Source organism: Colius striatus, chromosome 7 (genome assembly GCF_028858725.1).
Source record: "Colius striatus isolate bColStr4 chromosome 7, bColStr4.1.hap1, whole genome shotgun sequence".
Lineage (NCBI taxonomy): Eukaryota > Metazoa > Chordata > Aves > Coliiformes > Coliidae > Colius > Colius striatus.
The window spans coordinates 39,652,719-39,676,428 of NC_084765.1; the positions used below are offsets into that span (position 1 = coordinate 39,652,719).

The 23,710-nt window shown below is 40.6% G+C and overlaps 1 protein-coding gene across 8 annotated transcripts in view; it reads right to left on the minus strand.

Moving 5' to 3' along the window:
• Positions 1-23,710, minus strand: part of SEMA6D (semaphorin 6D) — a 224,917-nt gene that overhangs the window by 37,663 nt on the left and 163,544 nt on the right. For 7 of the 8 annotated variants that reach the window (XM_061999408.1, XM_061999406.1, XM_061999404.1 and 4 more), the window contains exon 4: positions 8,285-8,405. The exons of the other annotated variant lie outside the window; for it this stretch is intronic. The gene's annotated coding sequence lies outside the window, so the exon portion shown is untranslated. The remainder of the gene's footprint in view (positions 1-8,284; positions 8,406-23,710) is intronic. 8 annotated transcript variants of the gene reach the window in all.

Here is a 23,710-nt window from a genome sequence, read left to right on the forward strand (position 1 = left end):
GTGCTGAGGGAGCTGCTGAAGTTATTGCTAAGCTGTTCTCCATTATTTTTGAATTGTCCTGGAGCACAGGTGAAGTGCCTGAGGATTAGAGGAAGACCAATGTCACTCCAATCTTCAAAAAGGGCAAGAAGGAGGACCTAGGAAACTACAGGCCTGTCAGTATCACCTCTTTCCCCGGAAAGGTGATGTAACAGCTCATACTGGATGTCATCTCTAAAAACACAAAGGAAAAGATGGTTATCAGGGGGAGTTAACATGGATTCACCAAGGGGAAATCCTGCTTGACCAACCCGATAGCCTTCTATGAGAGTGAAACAGGCTGGCTAAATGAGAGCAGCGGATGTCATCTGCCTTGACTTCAGCAAGGCTTTTGACACCATCTCCCAATTACATCCTCATAGAAAAGCTTAGGCAGCGTGGGTTGGATGAGTGGATGCTGAGGTGAGTTGAGAACTGTCTGAATGACAGAGCCTGGAGGGTGGTGATCAATGGCACCAAGTCAAGTTGGAGGCCTGTGGCCAGTGGGGTTCCACAGGGATCAGTTCTGGGGCCAGTCTTGTTCAACATCTTCATCAACAACCTGGATGAGGGGACAGAGTGTACACTCATCAAGTTCACTGATGACACCAAACTGGGAGGACTGGCTGATTCCCCAGAGGCTGTGCTGCCATTCAGCGAGATCTCGACTGGCTTGAGAGTTGGGCAGAGAGGAACCTCATGAGGTTCAACAAGGACAAGTGCAGAGTCCTGCATGTGGGAAGGAACAACCCCATGCACCAGTACAGGCTGGGGATTGACCTGCTGGAGAGGAGCTCTGTGGAGAGAGACCTGGGAATTCTGGTGAGCAGCAAGTAAACTTGAGCAGCAACGTGCCCTCAAGGCCAAGAAGGCCAATGGCATCCTGGGATGCATAAAGAAGAGTGTGGCCAGCAGATTGATGAAGGTTCTTCTGCCCCTCTTCTCTGCCATAGTGAGGCTCCATCTGGAGTACTGTGTCCAGTTCTGGGCTCCTCAGCTCAACAGAGAGGGAACTGATAGAGAGAGTCTAGTAGAGGGTTACCAAGATGATAGGGGACTGGAATCTGTCTCTTACGAGGAAAGGCTTCAAGGCCTGAGGCTGTTTAGACTGAAGAAGAGAAAACTGAGAGGAGACTTTATCAACACTAATAAATACCTAAAAGGCAGGTGTTAGGAGGTTGGGACCAATCTTGTTTTCTGTGGTGGCCAGTGACAGGACAGGGGGTAATGGGCACAAGCTGGAACACAGAAAGTTCCACTTGAAAATGAGGAGAAACTTCTTTACTGTTCAGGTGAGGGAGCCCTGGCACAGGCTGCCCAGGGAGGGTGTGGAGTCTCAATCTCTGGTGGTTTCCAAACCCACCTGAACGCGTTCCTGTGTGACCTGATTAAGGTGAACCTGCCTTAGCAGGAGGTTGGACTGAGTGATCACTAGAGGTCCTTTCCAACCCCTACCATTCTGTGATTCCAAGATTAATAGATGATCTTCCTCTACAATTTTAATTTCCAAAATTTCATTTGTCATCCTGTTCCTTGGTACAGTTTCACCATCCACAGTATTTACCTACCCTTTTCCTCACTACTAGTAGAATGGGCTGTCTTTTACAGACACAGACGGATGAAAAGACCTATTAGTAAAAAGACTATGTTCATTGCAGATAATCATGAGATGACAAGACATTTAATGTTATCTATTTATATTATATATAGCAACTTCAGTTATTCAAAGTCACTTTTCAGTCTCATTTTAGGGGATTACCTAATCCTGTAATTGATTTTGTGATGAGTCCCCCTTGTCCTATGGAGACCCAGTGACCTTCAGAACAGGAATAGGCCTAAAAACATTCTATTATTTCACTGTTATTTATGTGTAAATTACAAGATAATATAGGATGGGAACAGATGATAATTTTATCTTTTTATTTACTTCACTGGTCTCAGACTTCAAGTGTTTTGTGCCCTGGCCTAGAAGAAAAATTACTCTCTATCAGTACAAATGACCAAAAACAAGAATGATGTCTTCTTTAAGGTAAATCAGATATGCCCTTAGAAACTTAGCCAATCACAGAAGTTCCCAAACTGCTCAGAGCTACAGTAAAGCTACTATCTACTGTAACTCTCACATATCAAAACTTGCAGTTAAGGGGTGAGGCAATTGCTCACTGGTTATAAATACCAGCAGATTAGTTTATCTGTAGATTAGTATCACATTACTCATTCCAGAGGCCATAAAATCCAACATGAATCAACTTCGTATACCAACAATCACATCCTGTGCAAAGGTGAGTTCACAGGTACCAGCTAATGATGTTTTATAGTCATGGAGCTTTTAGTACTACAGAAAACAAGCAATTAGGCATGCATGCATGCATGAGTACATTTACACAGACACATCCACAGACACACATAAACATTGCTCCTTCACTGTCCCACCAAATATAACCCCATGGATTAAGGCCTTAAATAAGACTGTAAGAATGTAATTTAGTACAGTCTGAATCTCCCTTGGGCAAGCCTGAGGTAGCTCCTTGGGCTGTGACAGCTAAGCAGCTGTCCAGCCCAACACCGACTCAGGAGCCAAAAACCTTCCTCATTTGGATGGCAGTAAAACAGTTGTAAAGGATCAGACAGACATTATTCATGGTTGATGTAGGGAGGGAGATTAGAAAATAGTTAATACCAGTAATCACTAAGAATAGAAAGGTAAACAAACTGCTTGTAAATTTCTATCTGCCTGAACTCTGAAATAAAGCCTTACCACATTTCTCAAGTGTGTTCCTACCCAGCAAGAGGGTACACTCTCATCCTAGATTTGAAGAAAGATAATAAAACTATTTACCTTTACCTCTGTGACACATACAGAAAGTTCATAGCCCACACACAATCAGTAATGACAGGAGTTGCTGCCTTTGGCATGTTAACTTGAGTTTCTGTTTAGTGCTATGCCTCTTGACGTCTCAGTATCTGACTTTAGCTTGGGATATTTTGTTCTTGAGGCATAAGTGAATACCTTTAATTATTTTTTCAACACCTACAGCCTTATCTAATATTACAGTTTGAAAAAAAGTCTTTTAGCTTTGGTGTACCTCAGTGTTCCTTCTGGTATGCTAACTGTGGCATGCAAAATCTTTCCTCCTGAATAGCTGTAAGAGAACCCATGAAACTTTTGCTGTTCTCCGTTCTGTGCTTTGCATGCTAGTGCAGAAGAAAATTTTCCACTTACAGAAGGTGAGTACAAACAATTATTATTCTGTATATACCACATTATCAAAGCTAAGAGGTGAAAGGGAGTGCAGGTAGCTTTGATTTGTTGGAGTTACTGGTACTCCTTCCCTGCTGTCAACATTTGCAATAGTGCTCTGTGTCTGAGAGCCACCCTCATATTACTCGTCCAGGGACACGTTATGACTTTTTTCTTTGGTGGGTGCAAGATGACCTACTTTTGCCTTTGAGGTGAGAGTTGGTGACAACAAGAAAGGTGGCCCATTTCATCCCCACATTGTTTCACTGATCACAGCCTGGCAGCTGCTTGTATGACTGTGTGTGTCAGCCCACTAATCTTGAGTGATGCAAAGCTCCACGGAGTCTGGGGAGATACCATTGTCTGTGACAAGTCATGCAGGAAACAGTCATGCAAAGGAGCTGTCAGGAGGAGGTTTGGTCTAGAAGAGGGGTGTGTGTGGGGTCAAAAGTGTACAAAGCACTTTGGATCCAAGGCAATATAAATTAGCGGTGTCACCTATTGTATCCCACAAAATCTCCCATTTGCAGCTCGTACTGGAAGAATGAACATAGCAAAATTATACAACAAAGAAGCAACCAGCGATTATCAAGTTATTACTAAATCCACTGGAAGGCTCTTGATTTGGAAAAACAGGCTCAGGTGGGAATGCCAACACTATTATCTGACATAGCTCAAAAAAAAAAGCAAGCCATGACATCTCCATTCTTGGCAAAGCACAGAGACTGCTGCAGACACTCTATTCCTTCTGCTGCTTGGAGTGATGCAGTCATGGCTGTTGTGACTGTTAGCTGCAGATCTCTGCTTTTATTTGTCTTTGTGGATAAGAAGAGGGCATGAAAAGTTCTGTATCTGGGAAGCAATGGGAGAAACAGTATTTGTAGCTTCAGCCAAAGGTTTCCAGCTCCTTTAACAGATTTGATTTTATTTTTTGTAATTAGTTGTATAACAAGGTGGCAGGATTTTAACAGCCATATTATGGCAAATAAATCAAAGTCTCTACTGTCCAGTAGCCAAAGATAACTACAGGTTATTCTCAGCTTCTCTATCAAATCCTGTGTCAGAGTAGGATATTTTATCTGAGTACTTCAGATGCTTCCTGAATAACTTTCTGTCTTCAAAAGAATATCAGTGATTGTTTACTGTATGAATATGTACTTTGCATGCTGGTGGAGAGTGCCTAGTTGGTCCTTTCTCTCCATGTCATTATTAGCCATGTATGTGCATCAGGTTAAGAGCTCAACATTAAATCAGAGAGGGATGGAGAGATCTCCATCTCCTTGTGTAGCCAGACCATAGTCCATACATGGTACTGGGGGGACCCAGGTGCATGAAGCACAGGCTAAGCTGGCACCCTGCCACCTGGCAAGCTCCCCTGCAGTGCCCCAGGCTCAGAGGGCACTGCCAGGCAGGGCAGTGCTTTTATCCTGGCAGAGTGATGAAGAAGGAAGGGAAGTCAGAGGTGACAGTAGAGGCAGAGCGGGGAGAAAGCAGACTGTCCAACACAGCCAGGTGACAGGGGGTTTTGAGAGCAGGTCAGAGCCGTGGTCAAGCTTGGACTCCCATCACATCACAGTGCCAGGACTCAAGATTAAGTGAGCTTCAGACATTTCACAAGAGGGATGTTAGGCCATATTACTCCTTACTACCAATCCAAGCAAGTAGATCTCTGTAAGGTGGATCATATATCACTCCTGGCCATCAGTAATGTCATAGCACTGATGTCAGGCTGACAATTTAGATTCAAAATTCTTCCTAGAAGGATCAGGGTAGCACGTGTGCATGTGTTCCTGAGGTTGCTGACCATCTGGGTTGCTCTTAAAGCCATGTGGTTTTACACCCTGCCCACGTTTCAGGCATCCTGTATCCAGAACATCACCAGAGAGAACTGTGTGTGTTAACTTACTCTCTGATCTACATTCCTTCATGGACTTTTGACAAAGCCAAAGTCTATGTTTTCCCTAGGATATTCAGAACCCTTTCAAAAAGACCTGATGACAGAAAGACTGTTGATTTTTATTGGGGCTGCATGAAGATCCCCCTCTTCTCTCAGTTGCCAAAGGAAAAAATATGAACTACATTTTTCAAATGTCATCCCAGGGAGCCAACCCTCAAACTCTTCCTCACATATAAAATGTCCTGGCAGGATTACCATATAATATCCATTGCAGCAGTGGAAAATAGCAAAGGACCATGGATTAAAATTGAACAAAAAACCACCCTTTCTTGTCTCAAAGCAATACACTGTTCCTCCTCCTTTCTGACCTGCAAGTTGCCATGCAGTTTGGTAAAGTGGGATTAAGTAGCCACAATAAACATACCCATGCAAGGCCAGCAAGTGCAAATGGAAGCATTCGCTTTACTTTTTAGCCCAAACCTTCTGTTACTGTAGCAAATGTGATTTTTTTTGCAGCTGACTAACAGAAGCCGATTTAGGCCCTTTGCACTTAACTGCCAGCAAGTGTTCCCACTCCAAAAATAGCCTATTGAAGAAAGAAGTGTCAGTTGCTGTCTTCAACAGGCTGCTTTCTAAACCCATTGTTAGAAGGCACCTACTTCAAATGGAACCTGGCATGTCACCACGTCGATGGGCAAAGTGCCATTCTAACAGATGGGCAGTGGGTAGGCAGTGCCAGTGATTCAGTCTGTATATATCAACCTTGAGTAACAAGGTTGTATTCCCATCTGAGAACGTCAAAGCATGTAGCTGTGCTCTACCATAACCTGTGTACTTCCATGCACTGCTGCCCAGCCACATCTACAGAGTATTTCAAATGTTTCTATTGGATTTTGAGCCCACGCTGCTCTGCTTGACTGGATACCAGGTTGAAGTTTTGGATGGGTAAGCCTAGCCTGCTGTGCTCTGCAGCTAAGGTGTGGGCAGGACCGTGTAAGTAGGGCTTGTCTTTCAGTGCCTTTCTCCTACTGTGGCATTTCCCAGCAAATATGTGGGAAAACAGTTCAGCATGCTGCAGTCATGGCCAAAAAATTACAGAAAAAACCTCAACAGCTGTGGGAAGAGTGAGAAACCACAATGTAGGTCTCTGACTGGGGCCGTAGGAGATCAGCACAGTGTTAATCTCAGTGCTCAGGTCCTCCTAACATTTAGTGTAAACATATGCCCAAGTATCAGGTGGTAAGCACAGTCTTGCTCTCATTTTGTACTAGTCTCACAAATCCCCATGCTCTCAAGCACGTCACAAAAGCATCAGGACTTGATGAACTGGGATTCATATGCCACAGCCTCATGAGACTGATAACGAAATCTCTACCTTTCAATATATCTTATGCAAAAAAAGCCTCAGTTTTCTAGTGAAATACCAGCCTGTGTATGAAGACTTCAGGTCTACTTCAGTACCTATTTGTGTTAGCTGCGTTACAGACAGTCTCAAATTAATGCACGTAAACTATATCTGCATCTTTTCAAAATCCCCTCTTATATGTCCCATGAAGCCATTAGTTTAGCTATCACCAGATATTAAAATTTAAAAGGGTCACTAAATGCATACTGCTAGAAGGAAACAACATTAGTTACACATTACCAGAACAAAACTAAATTAAGAAACAGCTCATTTCCTTTCTACCATCAATATTTTACTCAGCCATAGCCTGGATGCTTGTACTCACAAAAAGGAATTAATCATTCATGTGCTAATGTACATCCATTATTTTTAAATCATCACTTAAGTAATCATTTTTGTGTGTGCTCAGATGTGTGATGCCTGCTTATGAAAGAGCAGGAAAAATCAATACAAATTAAATAACATTTTAAAGGTGAATATCTGTGAAACATGCAGAAGAGGCTTCCATGAAATAAAATTGTAATAAAATTTCTATGAAACTCTGTTAGTGAGCCATAATTTGAAAAAGACACCAATCTATGATTCTATGATCTAATGCTAAACTTTCTTATATGCCATCCTACCCCCTTTATTTTGGTACAAGCATACACAATGCAGCTCATAACAGATTCTGTCTTAAAACATGCATAAAACTGAAACAACAAAAGCTTTATTGCCATTTAATTTGGTACTGCCATTTTCCAACAGTTTATTTACTGAGAATTTCAGTGCTCATATCATAACTTCATCTGTGTCTGCACATCTGGGAGGTTCCCAAAACCCTTCACCAAGTGAGGTGCAGAAAGCCTCGTGGAAACACTTCCACCTGCGGTGTGTGCAGGGCTCCCTGCTTGCACTGCATGTTGCACACCAAGTGTGGCTAATGAGACACTGTGGCTCAGCAGAAGCAAAATCTCCCTCTCCTGCAAAGTGTCATGTGGCCTTTAATGTCTACCAGTATGGATTACAATAATCAAAGTTCTATTTCCCCTACTCCCTGCAGTGGATTCCTGGCTGGGTTTGCTGCTGCCTTGGGCTTGTCATTTACACCCATGGAAAGTGCTTCCAAATCAAGAGCCCTGCTTTACTCAGATATAAATTACAGCTACTTTACTCAGACTATGTCTAATGTCTAAATGTCTATCTAAGGTGAAGAGTAGTGAAGAACAGCAGTTAGTGGGGGCTTCACATAAGAAGGGTTATGATAGCCCTACTAGACTGGAGCCCACAGGGCCATGGAAATTAAGTCATCTTTTGCTGAAAGTATCCAAAAGGACTAACATCAATGAAAGAAATATAGCAAAGCTGTTAGATTCTGTTTCAGTAATTTTGATGACAATTTAAGGGAGCTCTATGTTTAAGAGCTAACAAAATTAGTAACAAAATCTCCTGCAAAATAAATTCCAAGGTGAGGTTGTCTGTTAATGTATGGTATGGCTTCTTCTGAATGGAGATGAGCCAGAACAATGCTCAGGGGAAAGCAAGAAACAGTGTGTACCTTGACTTCAAAGTGACAAGACTTGGGTCCTTCTACAGGTAAGACCTGACATTCTCAGGCTGTGAAACAGATAAAATGGTCCAACAGGCAACATGTCCATTTTGCAGCAACTCAGCTCTGCACTAAAACCAATGCTTTTGGATATTTGATTTTGAAGAAAGGGCTTCTTTTTTCTTTCTCTCTTACCTTTCTTCCTAGATCCAAATCGTTCCCAATTGCAACTTTTGTGAAAACCAGTGCATCTCTGTGAACTGTTTCTTCCTCACCAAGACATCATACTTCCAACCTGGCTCATCTGCAAATGCCCCTGAGTATATGGCAAAACAAAGCACAAAAGTATAATTAGCTTATTGATAACAGAAGCACCATGAACCGATGGTGATTCAGAGGTGTATCACGAATGAGTATATTTTAGCTTGCAAGGAACTGAGATTTTAACTTCTCTTTTGGAGCAGTACCTGGTGAAGCTGGGTTTGGCCACAGCTCAGGGACAACCTGAGAAGCACACAGGAGTTCAGTACATGTTGCATGGGCACCAAATCAAGCACACAATTAACATCCCCTGGCAGTGCAAAGCAACCAGTTACTACAGTCCAGCACACAGATATGAATCCATAAACTTGGAGAATCGGATTAGATCCAGTTACTTAATTTCAGTCTAATTCAGTGACAATGCATGGTCACAAGAGGTATACAAGGCAAAAACCAGTTACCAGATGAAACACGCACCAGGTCTGAAGGCCACTGTCAGTTAAGTGTGCAGGACAAGCTCTCTTGGTGTTACACAAACAGTTAAATAAATATGGCTTTTAAAGTTCTTCTCAGTTCTATCAACTTCAGCTGTTATCAAGGCCTCCAGCAAGAGGGAGGAGGGTGAATAACAGAGTAACAAGCATCTCAACCTCAATAAGTGCCACCTGGGTATGTGGAGGAAGGGTTCTTTTCTCAGGGAGATACAGCTGGGTTGGTGGAGAGGGTACATGAGCTGTCTGCATGGTCCTACCTGAATGCTTAAGATTAAAGCTGCTGTTTACGAGCATGTAAAGTTTGACCTGTAATAATTTATTTTTCTGGGGGCCTAAAGGACTAGCTGGGTCTTTTCCTAATTCAGAAGCTGCAGGTTGGCTAGGGATCACTTGAGAGGAGAGATTCAGCTTTGCCTGTGCCTATGGGCTTCCACAGCTCCCTAGGCAGAGGAGAATCCTTGCAGAGAAACCAGAGCAGGAGCTCACGCAGATGTAGAGAATTGCACCAAATCCATGTGTATGCATTCACTGTCTCAAAACACACACACACATATGCCTTTTTTTTTGCCTTTGCTCAAATTCAGCAAACTGTTAAGTGTCCTGAATTGCACTTCATATGACGTGAAGGATATAAATGTCTCTGTCTTGCTTGTGCCAGTTTATTGCTAATGCAGGCAGGTGATTCATCAATGGATGAACTGAGATTTTCAAATTGTTTTAAAATGATGAGGTAGTTTTCAGAGCTCACAGAGTTTGTGACTAGATACATGATTTATGAATATATTTGTCAAATAACGTATTTGACAAGTTTTAAAAACATTTCTGGCTAATTGCTTTTATAACTCATCAATCCTGGAAGAGGAATAGCAAGTCACGATTGCATTTTACAACTTGTTTTTTTTCTAGTCTCTCTCTTGTCATAACCCAGTGAAAGGGATGGCAATGTAAACACTGCATCCACCTCTCTCTATGATTTTTCTTTGATTGTTGATTTTCATTACTCAAGCTAGACTCAACCTTGCAAGTGAAACTAGACAGAAGATTGGACAGTTTCAAACTTCAATTTACAGTTTCATAATTGCTTGGTGCAATTATGATTGCTTTCAGCACTGTATGACTCTTTTGCAGCACTTTGATTTTTTGTTTTGATTTCACTCTAAACCATGCCTACGTTTCCATCTATTCCTTACTGGCTCCCATTCAGAAATACCATTTTCAGGATTCTATTTTCCTATTAAAACCTTGATTGAAAGACAGATTCAGGGCTCAGACACATGCTTACTTAACAAAGCAGATGCAGCAATTTCCTCAAGCTGTTTGTTACCACCTGCTTGTCAGACACTGCACACTGCCAAGGAGTAGATGGAGCAGACCGGACTGTGTGAGCTCTTGGTAGTTGCTTCAGTGCAAAGTCTTGTAGCTTAGTTAAATTCTCTTCCATCTGCAGAAAGCTAAGCCTTGAACATGCATTTAAGGCCCACTGATGTCGACTGGAATTATTGATGATCTGAGCAGTTTTCCTGATTTGAGACCAGTTGCCAGTCCTGTGGTGAGGTACACCTGAGGACTTCCAAACCTGTCCCAGGCAGCTGCCAAGGTTCTGCTTGGGCAGAGGAGTCTGCCAGCACCAGTGCTGGTGCAGGACCGTGTGCTGAGGCTGGACACACACATCCCTCCTGCACACTGATGCTTATTACCAGGGCCAGCTGCTTTTTATCTTCCCTTTGCCAACCATTGCTGCCCCATAACTCTTCTGGCAGAATAGATCACATGCCTCTTCTCTGTGCTCTCTGGGCAAAATCAAGACATTCTGCTTAACCACCTGCTTAAACTATTTAAACCTAATGTCATTTTAAATCCATGGCAGCCCAGAGGAAAAACAGGGAGAAGTATTGGAGACTATCCTGATGAATAAATTTTGGGAAATTTCTAACACCGGACTGATAACTAAGGAAAGAAAACTAGTGATGTCTTAAAGCACAGTAATGGTTTGTTAACTGATATTTGAGGTTCACAACCACTTCTCTTGGACTACTGGAGGGGGAAAGGAGGGAGAGAGGGAGACAGAGAGAGGAGTTACACTCAGATGTAAATCTGTGCAAGATCAGCATATAGACAACCTTCGCAAACGTGCTCACACAGCCTGCCTCTAAGACTAGAAGAAGATGTTGATTCAATTTCTTCTTAATAACACAAATATATGAAATATATTTTTTGGAACTAAATGCAGTCTGTTAAAGTACCTTTTATTAATAAATAAACCAAAACAACATAAAAGGTATAGCACCAGCCATTGCTGTGCAATTATATTGAGAGCAAGAGCCGGTGCATATACATTGAACAAACACATCTCTGAAGATGTGGCTTACTTACCCAGCCCTCCAAACACACTCCACCAGGCTTATTGGCATGGGACAAATTTACTGCCTGATCCAGTCCTTACAGGTAAGAGACACTCATCTGCAAGAGGTGTTTTCTTACCACTCTTTCTTGGCATTGGAAATCCATTGCTAAGACACCAAATTCAACAGTCAGTGTCATTTGATTTGTGGCATGGTATTGTTTTTGCTTTCATAATAATTTTAAAGTTATCTTTGTCTTCAGCAGAGAGTGATAAACTGTGGTATTGTAACCCAAACAGCTCAGAAATGCCAACTGCAGCAAGCAGGGTGAGCAGAGGCACTTCAGAAACTAATGAGAGTGGAAAGATCTGCATATTCATAGCAGGAGGGAGATGGACCTGCATATACAAACTGAACAACTGCCACCAATGGGAGAGCTGATTAGTGTTTATTTGCGTGGGAAGAGGAATGAGTTCTAACTGGCTAAGACACTTTTGTTATCGTGAAATACGTATTTGGTTACAGCAAATGGCTTCAAATCAGAAAAATGACATTTTTGTGCTGGCTGTTTATAAACAGGATGTAGTTAGTGTAAGGCGCACACAGCTGCAGTAGCTGCAGATTTTCAAGGCCAGGCTCAAATGTATCATACTTTATCATTAGTTTTCACATTTGCTATACCCAAGGCCATGCAGTGTTTTACAAGAAATCCAAGAAAATAACTTGACTGGTTTGTTGGCCCTCAATATTGTATGACAGTTCATTGTTTTCAATGAGACTTTGTATCTTCACCTGAAACTTTAATCACGGCACCACAGGCCCAGTCCTGTTTCGGATAAAGTCAACATCAGTGTCATCAGCTTCGGTAGGTAAGTGCACAACTGGGTCTGCGCTTGATACAACTGAAAACTGGGAAAGCTCTTAAATGTTAAGAGTGAGTTCAGCTGAGCTGAGGGTCAGAACTTGAGAAGCTGTTGCTGACTGCCTGATCCCAATGAGATGGCAGGTGGAAATGGACAAGAAGAGGGGTAGCAGTAAGATGATGGAGAAGATCAGAAATGCAGCTTTCCGCAAAGACAGATGCAGCTTTAATCTGCAACTCACCTATCTGATTTCTTCCTGACAACTATGATATCTTTCCATTTAAATGTAAGGAAAAACCTTTATTTACTGTGAGTATGGTCAAACATTAGGACAAGTTGTCCAGAGATGTTGCAGGTTCTCCATCCTTGGAGATGCTCAAAAGCCAATTGAACACAATCCTTTGGCAGCCTGTTCTATCTGATTGAGTTTTCATCAGTCTGGTTGGATTAGACTATGGCTAGAGGTGTCTTCTAGGCTGTTCTGTGTGGTTCTGTAATTATTTTATATGGAGAGCAACTAGGAAACATAAGCTTGTTTATAAATCTTTATAAGAGGCATTTATGGGTAAATCATACTATTTTTGCAAGTTGACATTTTGTGGGCTAGTATTGACTGATAGCTGTCTGCATCTCAAGGTGATTCAGGAACTATGGTATGGAAATCTGTAAGCAATTGACAGAAATTGTGCTCCAAACGAGTATACACAGTTTGCTTTTGACCCTAATAGTAATGAATGCAACATCTTCTGCCAGCAGAACACATTGCTTTGATGTCAATAGAAAGTTGCAGTTAGTGGGCCATCATCCTCATCATTCTTCAACTTTCCCCCTGTGGACAACATTAGAAATGCCAGCTTTTCTTTGTTTTGTTTCCTCCCCCTCCTCCCAATCTGTCAGTGACAGTACTAATAAGTTTTGAAATAAAAGAACAATTTGGTACTTTAGAATTAGCACCTTTACTACTTTTTGTATGGAAATAAGGTTATTCTGCTCTAACTAAATTGCTGAGCTGAATACACAGTTTGAAGTTCATGACCCATTGAAATGATGATTTAGGGACCTTTCTTGCAAATTACCCGTGCTAACCATTGTACATTTTTCTATCACTAGACCTTGAAAGGAGTTTTCTTTTGCAAGATTGTTGTGGATACTTTTGTTCCCTCAGTACTGTCCCACAGGAGGGTTTAAATGTTACGAAGCACTAGAAAGCTTTTAAGTTTGTGCTTTCAGATGAATGCTTGGCAGTGTCCAGGCCCAGTCCACTCGGATGAATGTTACAGTGAAAAACCTTTCTTCTTCACCAGTTTACATATGGTCTCAGCTCTGGGAAGATGGGTTTATGTTGTTAAGATCTACACCAAAATATGACAGAGGTGAGAAGAAAAATGGCAAGACTTATCTGCATGGCCGAGGAAGCGCAATGTGATGATATCTGCTCCCACAACATCTCCCTTGTTTTCTTGTCTGTGCTCAATGTTAAACTTATTACATGAGAGGACAAGAAAAATCAATGTGTGTTCAAAGAATTTGGGAGAGATGGTGGATCAAGAAGCATTTTACTTATATAGGATTATAACATGAAAGGCAAAAATAAGTATGTGGAACAAAAAAATGCTGGGGAATGGGTGCAGCGTGCTGTGGATTTCCCTCTGTTGCATTTCCCCTGAATTTCATTCATTGAAAACACTCAGTATATGGCAAATATTTGGGAGACCAGTGCCAGAGCAGTATTTTGTATATTCTACGGATGGAAGTGTACTGGGAATCTGGTCAGCAGTGTAATTGTTTATATTCATTATAAACAATCTGTGTTATTTGGCAACAAACCCTGCCTTTCTGAGTTGACTCGTTGCTGCTGAGATAGTTCCATCAGCTGGTTGTAATTTTACTTTGAGGGCATGCAAAAGTACACAGTATTTCTTCCAAATTATCTGTGGGAGAAACATGAAGAATACACTAAAGGCCCCTTACTCTTCTGGGACCTCTTTTGGCCCTCTTTCAATTATCTTTAAAGTCCATAAGAGGAGGCAGAATAAGTTTAGTTTGTGGGTGCCTTGTAGCACTGTTACGTACCTCTGCATCTTCTTTTCTGGTTTTAATCCCCAATTACTTTCAACTTAAACAGTGATGGCAGATAAAATAATGATGAGAATTGCTAATGAAGGTAAACTGGGGCATGGGATGGAGGGGAAAAGATCTTTCTGAGAGAAAGTTTAATCCCTATTTGGCTTTAAAGGTAAAGCACAGAGAATAGAAGCCATTTTCTGAGCCTTCTACACAAGGCTGAGTTTCTCTCAGATGTGTAAGTATGGTTTTTGCAAGGTGGGACTTTGTTCTAGCTACCCTGCACCTGAAACACTTAATTGTGCATAGTATAAATATGTCTAGAACAAGGTGAATGTAAAAGGTTTTCTATCTATCAGATATTTGAGAGATTTCAAATGATCCCATACTATATGAAGAGGAACTACATCTTCTGCCTTTTTTTTTTCTTCCCCAAAAGAGCAGAGAAAAGGCCTGACAGTGGATTAGCCAGTAAGCTTCAAGGTTTGTATCTTTCACCTCATAGTCTCAAGTCTGCCCAGAACAGGTCAAAGCAAGGACTCAAAACCTAAACTTTAACATCCCATGTATGTATTCTCACTGCTAGGAACTGGTCACTCAAGAGGATTTCTTTGACACTCCTAAGTTGTTGCAATTTGTAACAATACTTAAATATTCATTAAACTTAATGAGAGATGGATTCTACAGTCCAGCAGGTTCAAGCATTCACCTTTGGTGTCACTGATGCAGGTTTGAGTCTCTGCTCCGATGCCTCTTTAGAGCAAACAGGCACAGCTAAATTTCTGGACTGGGATTGCTTTTGCTTGATTGGCATGAAACAAAAAGAAAGAAAAAAGGAACCAGAAAATAAAAAAAATCCCAAACCAAACTGTTTCTTGAAAGAGGTCTGGTCAGCTCTGCACGAGTCCTACCACATCCCTGCTACTTCTCTGGCCACAGACTTGATCATACTCAAGAAAAAGTATTATAGGAACGTGTCCCAGCCAGCAGTGTTTAGAAGAGCATTTCATCAGCATGAGCAGTTTTCTCTGCTGTGCTGACAGCCTCCAATGCAGGAGACTGTGTTTCTGTTCACACCTGTGCCTAGAGATCCCAATTGCACGAGAACAGGGAAGATTTTTTTCCACATACATTTGATGCTTTAAAAAATTTCCAATAGTTTTCTTTTTTTCCCATCTTTCTCCCCTTATCTGTTTTTGCTAAGCCTGTGCTTTTTGTGCATGTAGGCTTCAAAGCAAGACAGGCTCTTATTCTGAAAGTAGCTGTTTCTAGTACGGGAAAGCACATTCGCTTTGGCTGTCATCTTCCTCCAGGAAGGTGAGACTCAGCTCTCAGTTTACGCCCAGGCTATCCTGGCTCCACTTGAGTTTGACCCAAGGACAGAATTTAGCTGCTTGTAATCTCTGGTGCTAAAGGTTGAGCTTTAGCTCTTCTTTAGCAAGTTTGGCTCTTTCCCCATTCCTCCTCCTCTTGGAAAGTGCAGCGGGAGCTTCTCTATATTTTGATCGGGCGATTTTCATTTGCTCAGTACTTGACGAGAAGGATTTATTTATTGAGGATTTAAATTTCTCTACAGTAGTGAGAAACCAAATAGCACTGCTCTTTAAGCATGCCTCCACATTTAGAAAGCGTTGGGTTACACTTTCCATTTGAAGCTTTTCTTCTTAAAAACTAATTCCAACTTCCCTCCCGAGACCTTCCCGGCACAGCTCCCTTCTTGTAACCCAATCCACCTCTGTCTAAGAGCACAGCTCGCTGCTTGCCAGGTGTGCAGACATGTTTGTCACATAAAAGAGTTAAGGCATAACCGTTGGCAACATGAGCTCTGAGAAGGCATTCAAAGAGAGCTTTATGTATTTTAAGTATAAGGTGTGTGCTGTTTGGCTAATGGGTTCTGTATCTGTATTTTACTGCAAATGCCCCTTTTCCCTCTGTCACCTGTGAATGAGAAATTAATTTTATTGACTTTTTGGATGGCTTTTGATTAGAGATGGATCTTTTCCCACAACAATCCTCTGACATCCCTCCTTTACCTGAGTGCTATCGGAACTAGTAGGAGGCAACCACCATTTCTATTTGAACAAATTCGCTTGTCATTATAGTGTCAGGCACTCAGCATTGTCTGACCCTGCAATCTAGAGGCTCAGACTTTCTGCACTCCTGGGAAATACTTCTGAAGAATGGTGATAACTAAGATAATAATAATTCTCAGCACTCCTGTAAAGCTTTTAATCCACCGATCTCAAAACAGATACTGGCACTTACTACTAGAGGACGCTAAATATGTGGCATGAGGGATCCTATCATTTGAAGGAGGAACTGTGCAGAACACTGAGCACTGGGCTGTTACAAAGGACAATGGTCAATTGTATTGGGTAGTATACTGATCTCACTGCATTTACTGGCAAAATGACTTCAGTGGAGCTGTAAACACAGAAAAGTGTTGTGAAAAATATCGTCATGGTCTCTGTATTCAAAGTATGCTGTTTGTAGCAAAGCATTGCAAACTGTAATGCAGATGTTTGCTGTCTGTTGCCTATCTTGCCTGTCAGACATTGATTTTGACTGTTTGGCTTCTTTGTTTTCTTGCAAATTGGAATGTTTTTTGATACAACCTAGTAAAGAAAGTGAAATATTGCAAAAATACCTCACAAATATTGTCATTATTTCAAATGGATTTACTTGTACATAAGATTTATTTTTGGTCTGCATAGAATCATAGAAAGGTAGGGGTTGGAAGAGGTCTCTAGAGGTCATCCAGTCCAACCCTTCTGCTAAAGCAAGTCAAGGAACCTCATTTTTTTGGCACCAACATTCACAGTAAATCGCCTTCAAAGTGTCATTGAAGAGATTTTGGTGAAGAAAAAAGTTTAGATTTGCACGTGTACATGCTGATATTTGCTCTGGAAAAGTAGGCAAACACATCCAACCAGGAGAGAGACAGATAATCATGTGCCTACATGACAAACTATAGCTAATCAATGCTACATGACTAATAAGTACCTTATAGCCTCAAAGACATTACAATCAATCCAAACTGCTAGGAAGTGGAGAAAAGAAATCCTATTTCTAAAATAAGTTTGAATAGCAAACACTTCTGATGCATCTGTGATCTGCTTATGGATTTTCTACAAGCAGAAGGAAAAACTAAACTTCCCTGATAAATGACTTATTGTTACTTATTCACCGAGTCTCATTCTCTCACCTACTTTAATGAACTCTAATATAGTGAATCTTAATACCCAATATAATGAAAGCGAATTTTCACCCTCAGTGCAGAGTGAATGGCACAATCGCTTTATTCTTTTATTCACAAAGTGTCAGTCATTCATTTCAACTCTGGATCATTCAACAGAACTAAGATGTGCAGTGAATGTGATTTCAGTCATGCCATCCTGTTAGTGCAAAGTGATTCTCAATAGCACTTGATGGCACACTGCTGGATTGGCTCAGTGCATTAAAACAAACCAAATTATTCTGCCTTTATGTACATATCGGTACTTGTTGACATACCAGTAAATTGTTTTAATAGCCTGTACTTACAAAGGTGTATATTTTTGTAGTTAAATTCCAATACATTGTAAAGTATACTTTACATAGAAAATACTTCTCTCTCAGGAAAACTGTAATCACAAACTTTAGGCTAAGAAAACCCCAATCTTTGAACAGCCATCATAAGCTAGGTGTGTTTGATTGAACCAGAAGTGAGAAGCCCAAGTGGCAGCTTTGGAACTAGAGGAATATAATATGCTGTCAGTTACAGCCCAATTAAATGGCATTTTGCTTAGCTATTTGTGGCCATAACTGCAGCCTTGATGGAAACCAAACCAAGATGTTGGTGGGTTTTTTTTTTACTTAATCCTCAAAAATAATTTCCTTTAAGCATTCTTTAGACCAGATTCATATCTAATGTCAAGCAAAGGACTCGATGAATACTTCCCTCAGTTAATACCACTTTCATGTGAAGGGTGTGAATTCACCTAGCAAAGCAACAAATAAATCCACAAGGATGAATACTGGCACTCTTTAGTCCTTATTCCTGCCTCTGGTTTCAGTTTCATGCTGCCAAGCCAACTCAGATGTACAGGAAACATTCTTAATGTGTGTACTGTTTATGAGGATTGACCAGTTTCTTCCAAGGTGTGGTGGTCCTTAAAGCCCAGGAGGAAATAATTCACTTCCCTAACCTCCAGAGACTCTAGTGCACAGATGACTTGCTGATGTTTTTAATTGGTTCAGCTGTACATGTTTGATGTGGTTTGCTACACTTGCCCCTTTTGTTATGAAACATCAAAACACCCAGGAAATCTTACTTTAATGCACATCCAACCTCTCATCTACCCACACAGCTATTACTATATTGTGGTTTTCAAACTTTGGTCAGAGGAAGGTCTTGCAATTACCAGAAGAATTAAGATTCATTCATTGAGTCCAGATCCTGAGAGGCAACACACATTGCTGATGCCAGACAGAAAGCTTCCCTCGCATTAACATATCTCACATGTACTTATTTTTTGCCTGACTGCGTTCACATCCACGTCTGTGTAGCACTTGGTGTCATCTCTCAAAATAGTTGAACCTTTGCCACTTAAGCATGTGATCTGAGTCCTTTCAGAGCAGAAATAATTCCTAAAAGCCCCAGAAAATGTATGTCTTCAATTTGGACACGTTCAACATAGCTACAACTACTTTGGGAAGGAGAGAGGGGGATAAGGGTTATAGGGCATTCCAAGAGTGGGAGTGGGTCATTTAAGGGGCCCTTTATTTTAACATTGCATAGTTTCTTGGAGGAGAACCACAAACGTGCCTCCAAGTGAGACAGATCTGAAAGTCTGATCTGAAGGAGAGGCAGGGTGAAGTTATTATCAAAATTACTAATTTTAGCTGCTAGTCCACTGGTATGTTTTATTCAACAGCACTGGTTGGGAATCACTGTATGTTCAGCAAAGAACTATACAGCTACAAATGGTTTATATTTTACAGACACTGATCAAATGTGATAATAGATAGGCAATGAAGATTTCTTAATGGCATGGCTGTCCACTTTGCCCAACTCACCTGAAAATCTATTTTCTTAGCAAAACTGTTGACAAATCAGAGAATTCTTAGCAAGTGCATCCTTTTATCTGATTCCAGCTGAACACTGACTTTTTTTGTTATAAAAGAAAATACAGAAAGGACAGCAGATCTTAGAACAGTATGAGGCAGTAGAAAAGCCAGGACAATGGCATCTGGAGAGTTGAGCTGGTTTGCAAAGCACCAACAAATGAAATCTGCTATGTTGCTTACAGTCCCTCCTGTGATGGACTTTCTCCTTCAGACCTCATGGACGCTTTATAACATTATCCTCAAACTGCTACATCCTCAAAATGCAGTGCTTCACTTTCTGCACAGAAACTATTCATTGTCTTCTGAAGTGCTAAACCTCTCTGCAAAGATGCACTATCACCATTAACAGCACAAAGGGAAAATGTGGTTTATTTTCATTTCAATCACTAGTTAAACAATACTATCTAATATCTCAATCTTATCTGGACTAGGGAAAGGGCAGAGGACACAGAGTTCTATATACAGAATGTAGAAATAAAAAGGCCTTTCCCTTATATTTTTCATGATGGGAACATGATAGACAAGTAGTAATGATAGTGGCAGAAGTGCAGTGGATAGATTCTCTTCTGCCTGAAAGAAGCTGGACTATACACAGTTTTCCTCATGGTAAGAAAGCACAGATTATTAGACATATGCAGTTCTTGTATGTGTGAGAGAAGGTGAATACATAGGCCAATGGAAATACTGTATTTGCATTAGTATATTCCACTTGCTATAGCATATAATACAGTTGTGGCAGGAATATGATTCCTTTCTTTTCCTTTTACAGTGTTATGTTTTATAATACTCTTTGCAGAATACCTAAAAAAAAATGGCTTTGTCCTTATTTCTGTTTCTCAAGGGTCAGAACTCATTCCCATTAACATCAGTACATTTTGATGTTGACTTCAGTGTTATCAGGGCGCAGTCCCAGCACAATATGTCTGTAGAATACTGTATTTATCCAGTTTTTGCAATTCAGTAAATACTATCGATCTCTCTCTGCTTAAAGTATGTGGTCAGCTAAAGGGTGCTCATCTCCGTTAGAAATGAGGATGCTTTATTGGCTAAATTGTTTAAAGGGTAATAGATCAGATATGCCAAAAATATATTTAGCCATACAAGAGATTTTACAAATTTTAGGCTTAGATCTCCATTTTTTTTCTTTAAAGCACACATATTCTGGAACAGTAGCAGTCCCAATATTAACTGCTGCATACCAAACCACTCCCTATTGAATAAAGTGATGGAAGGGAGGAGACAAGCAACTAACCAGGTTTGGCACAGTGAGACTCACATATCCTCAGCACATCCCTGGTCTGTTCTCTTACACATGGGCATGCTTCCATTTGTTTCAGGAGGTAATGGCTTCCTCTGATTAGCCAGCTGAGCTCCTTCAGCAGTCACCTCCCACCCCTAACCCTTCAAGTTTGCACATTTTTGCATAGCTAGGATTTGCTGTGTCTGAAAGAAAGGAGGGAGGCATTGCCACAGCAGTTCAACTGGCAGCCTGGAGCGAACAGTAACTTCTTGCAGGCAGGCTGTAACAAACTGCTGGAGGCAGCAGAGAATGTGTGCCCAGAATTGTGATTCTTTAAAAATCAGGATGGAAAAAAACCAAACTAAATGCAAAAAAATCCCCCAACCCTTCTCCATATTCTCATATGTAAAAAAGTCCATTCTAAAGTTCATTAAATAGCTTTGATAATTATTGAATCAGGCACTGTTCATATGCAAGATTGAATTATGATCTAGTATTAAAAATTCTCTGGAGTGGAACCAACCCCAAAACTTTGGCCTGCTGCAAATAACACAGCATCAGCCTGCCTGAAAATATTATTCCATCCCACTGCCACATACAAATCATACAACAAATATGCTGTTCATGTGAAAACAAAGCCTAGGAGCAACCTGTTTCTTGCATCCATTTCTTTTGTTTGTTTTTAGTGTTGGGTTTTTAGTGTTTTAATGTTCACAAAAACTCTTACAAATTATTTGGGTCTTAAACTTCTCTTGTCTGCGTACATGCAGCTCCTGATGATGTTAGGAGTAATTAGTTGCTATTCACATGATTGATAAAGACAAATTATATGACTCATCTCACTTAACTTCAGCCATAGGCATTTGGACATACATTCAGTTGAGGGAATTTTACAGACATAGAGGTCTCAGTCCTTCTGGCTGAAGAGATGAGTGCCCTCAGCCCATACTACTGGCTGTTACCTTCTGTCTTCCAGAGGTTACTGATCCCTCAGGTCAGCCAGCTCAGCTACACGTGGAGCACCCCTAAATTTATGCCAATCAAAGTGAATCAGGTTAGCTTGGAAAGTTTCATATTAGGAGATATCAGCTGCTTTCTGCTGCAGATGGAAGAAGGCTACAATAGAGAAGCTACTATATGAGACTGAACTATTACAGATCATACTTGAAATATGGCATTGCTTTTCTTGTTAAATTATGTACAAAACCTCAATGATGATTTTACTTTCCTTAATGTCACTGTAAACTGGAGAAAGCTGGCTTATCTCTGTGGTCAGCACAAATGTTGGATTTCCTTTGTTTTCTTCATTTTTACAATTAGTGGGTTTTTACAGTCTGCTAATTCTACCTCTTGAATTGTATACTGTAACTCCACAAAAACAGCAATAGTCGCTTTCTATTGCTTTCACTACAGCAGAGATACTTAGAATGGTAGATGGAGAATTTAGTGAAGAGAAAAAAAGATGTGAAAAAAAAGTGTCTTCTCGTTTATTTTAGCTCAAGCCCTTCCCAGACAGAAAATGGAGAACTGGGCACTTCTTGTGGATAGCTCTAGTTGCATGACAAGAGGAATGTCTCTCTGTTGTATGCATTGCTTCTATGAAAATTTGCAACATCCACTGTTGCAAAAATGTAAGAATTATTTAAAAACAAATGTTATTTATCACAAATATTTAGATAACAGTTTCATAAAGCAAAATGAAATGCATTTATGTGCTGAGCTGCTGATTCTACTGTTTTCAATAGACTTGATAACTTTTTCGAGAAAGACTAGAGGGACACACACCACCAACAGACTCCAAGCACAAAAAGTGACAAAATACCTCCCAATTCAGCAGTGACCAGAAGAAGGGGATGTATCAGGGAGATCTTCATCCGTGGCCAGATGTTTTCACCCCCATTATTGAGAAGCTTAGTAGCTTTCAGATGGCCTCTGCAAATCCCTACAGCATTTTCAGACTACTGGAGGATGACTTTAATTTGCATGTTAAAAGGCAGACTTGTTTTATAGTTTGCTTTTCTGCAGTCCCTCACAGTTTGCCCCATAGGTAAGATCTTCCCTGCAGATGACATGATAGAAGAAATGGTAATTTCTTCTCTACAACAGCCTCGGTTTGTTCACCATACAATTTTCCAAGTCTCTGATATTTCTCTTGGCAAGTGTTAATGTATTAAATATGCACACATTCCTATGTCTACATATATACCTATGTATTTGTAAATTCATGAGAGGTTTTTCATTCAGTGAAGGCATCTGTTGCTGATCAGGGCTCCAGGGTAGCCTGACCTCAGAACCTTTTGTCCTCAGAACCTTTATAGCCCGGAGATACTCAGGGCTATAAACATAGATGGTGTAACTGCATAAAATTAGCTCAAGGACCTGCATATTGCCCCTGTGAATTGCATGAGCACCTAGAGGTCATTTACTTTGCTAGCAAGAAAGCAGAAAGAACAACTGAAGAGGTTAGTGAGCAAGATAACAAGCAAAGCATCCTCCCCTCACCATGAGAGGGGATCTCCCTTGAACAGGCAAACCTAGCTAAGGCAAAGGCTGAGTCAATCAGAGTGCAACCTCCTGCATTCATCCGCCTGGATACATCTGCTAATAGGACATTTACGTTTACACTTTTAAAGCATTTGTGATATTTGGTTATTGACGAAGGGAAAAAAATAGAACCTCCTCTGTATGCCTGGTTCCTACCTAAATTACCAACTAATGAAAACAAATTGTATTTAAAAGATTTTAATATTAATTAAGTTAATGATGACATATTCCAAGTAGTACACTTAGAATCAGTCTGCAATAGCAAGCTAACAGATGTTGGCATTTTTGTTATTAATTATACATTTCATTATCATACGATTGTCAAACATGATTTGACAGCAAGAAATGTATAAATGATTCACACATTTTTATATTGTAAAGATGACATTGTGCTTGATTTTTAAATATGCTCACTTCAATATGCTAAATACAAAATACTCTTTGTTTTAGCAGCCTGAAATGGAGGCAGCTTCTGCATAACACCAAAGACTGACTAATCCGATAGGGGTTGAAGCTCTTTAAAGGAAACCAAATGAAACAACTGTCACATTTGAAGGTGAGGCATATATTTTAAGATAAAATCAAGTAGCAACAGAAGGTAAGAAAATATCAATATATATATTTAACAAGCATAATTTGCCTCTGTCGTTCACATGGTTATGAAACAAAAGTGTTGGGAAACACTGATGCTAACAAGTTGCCAT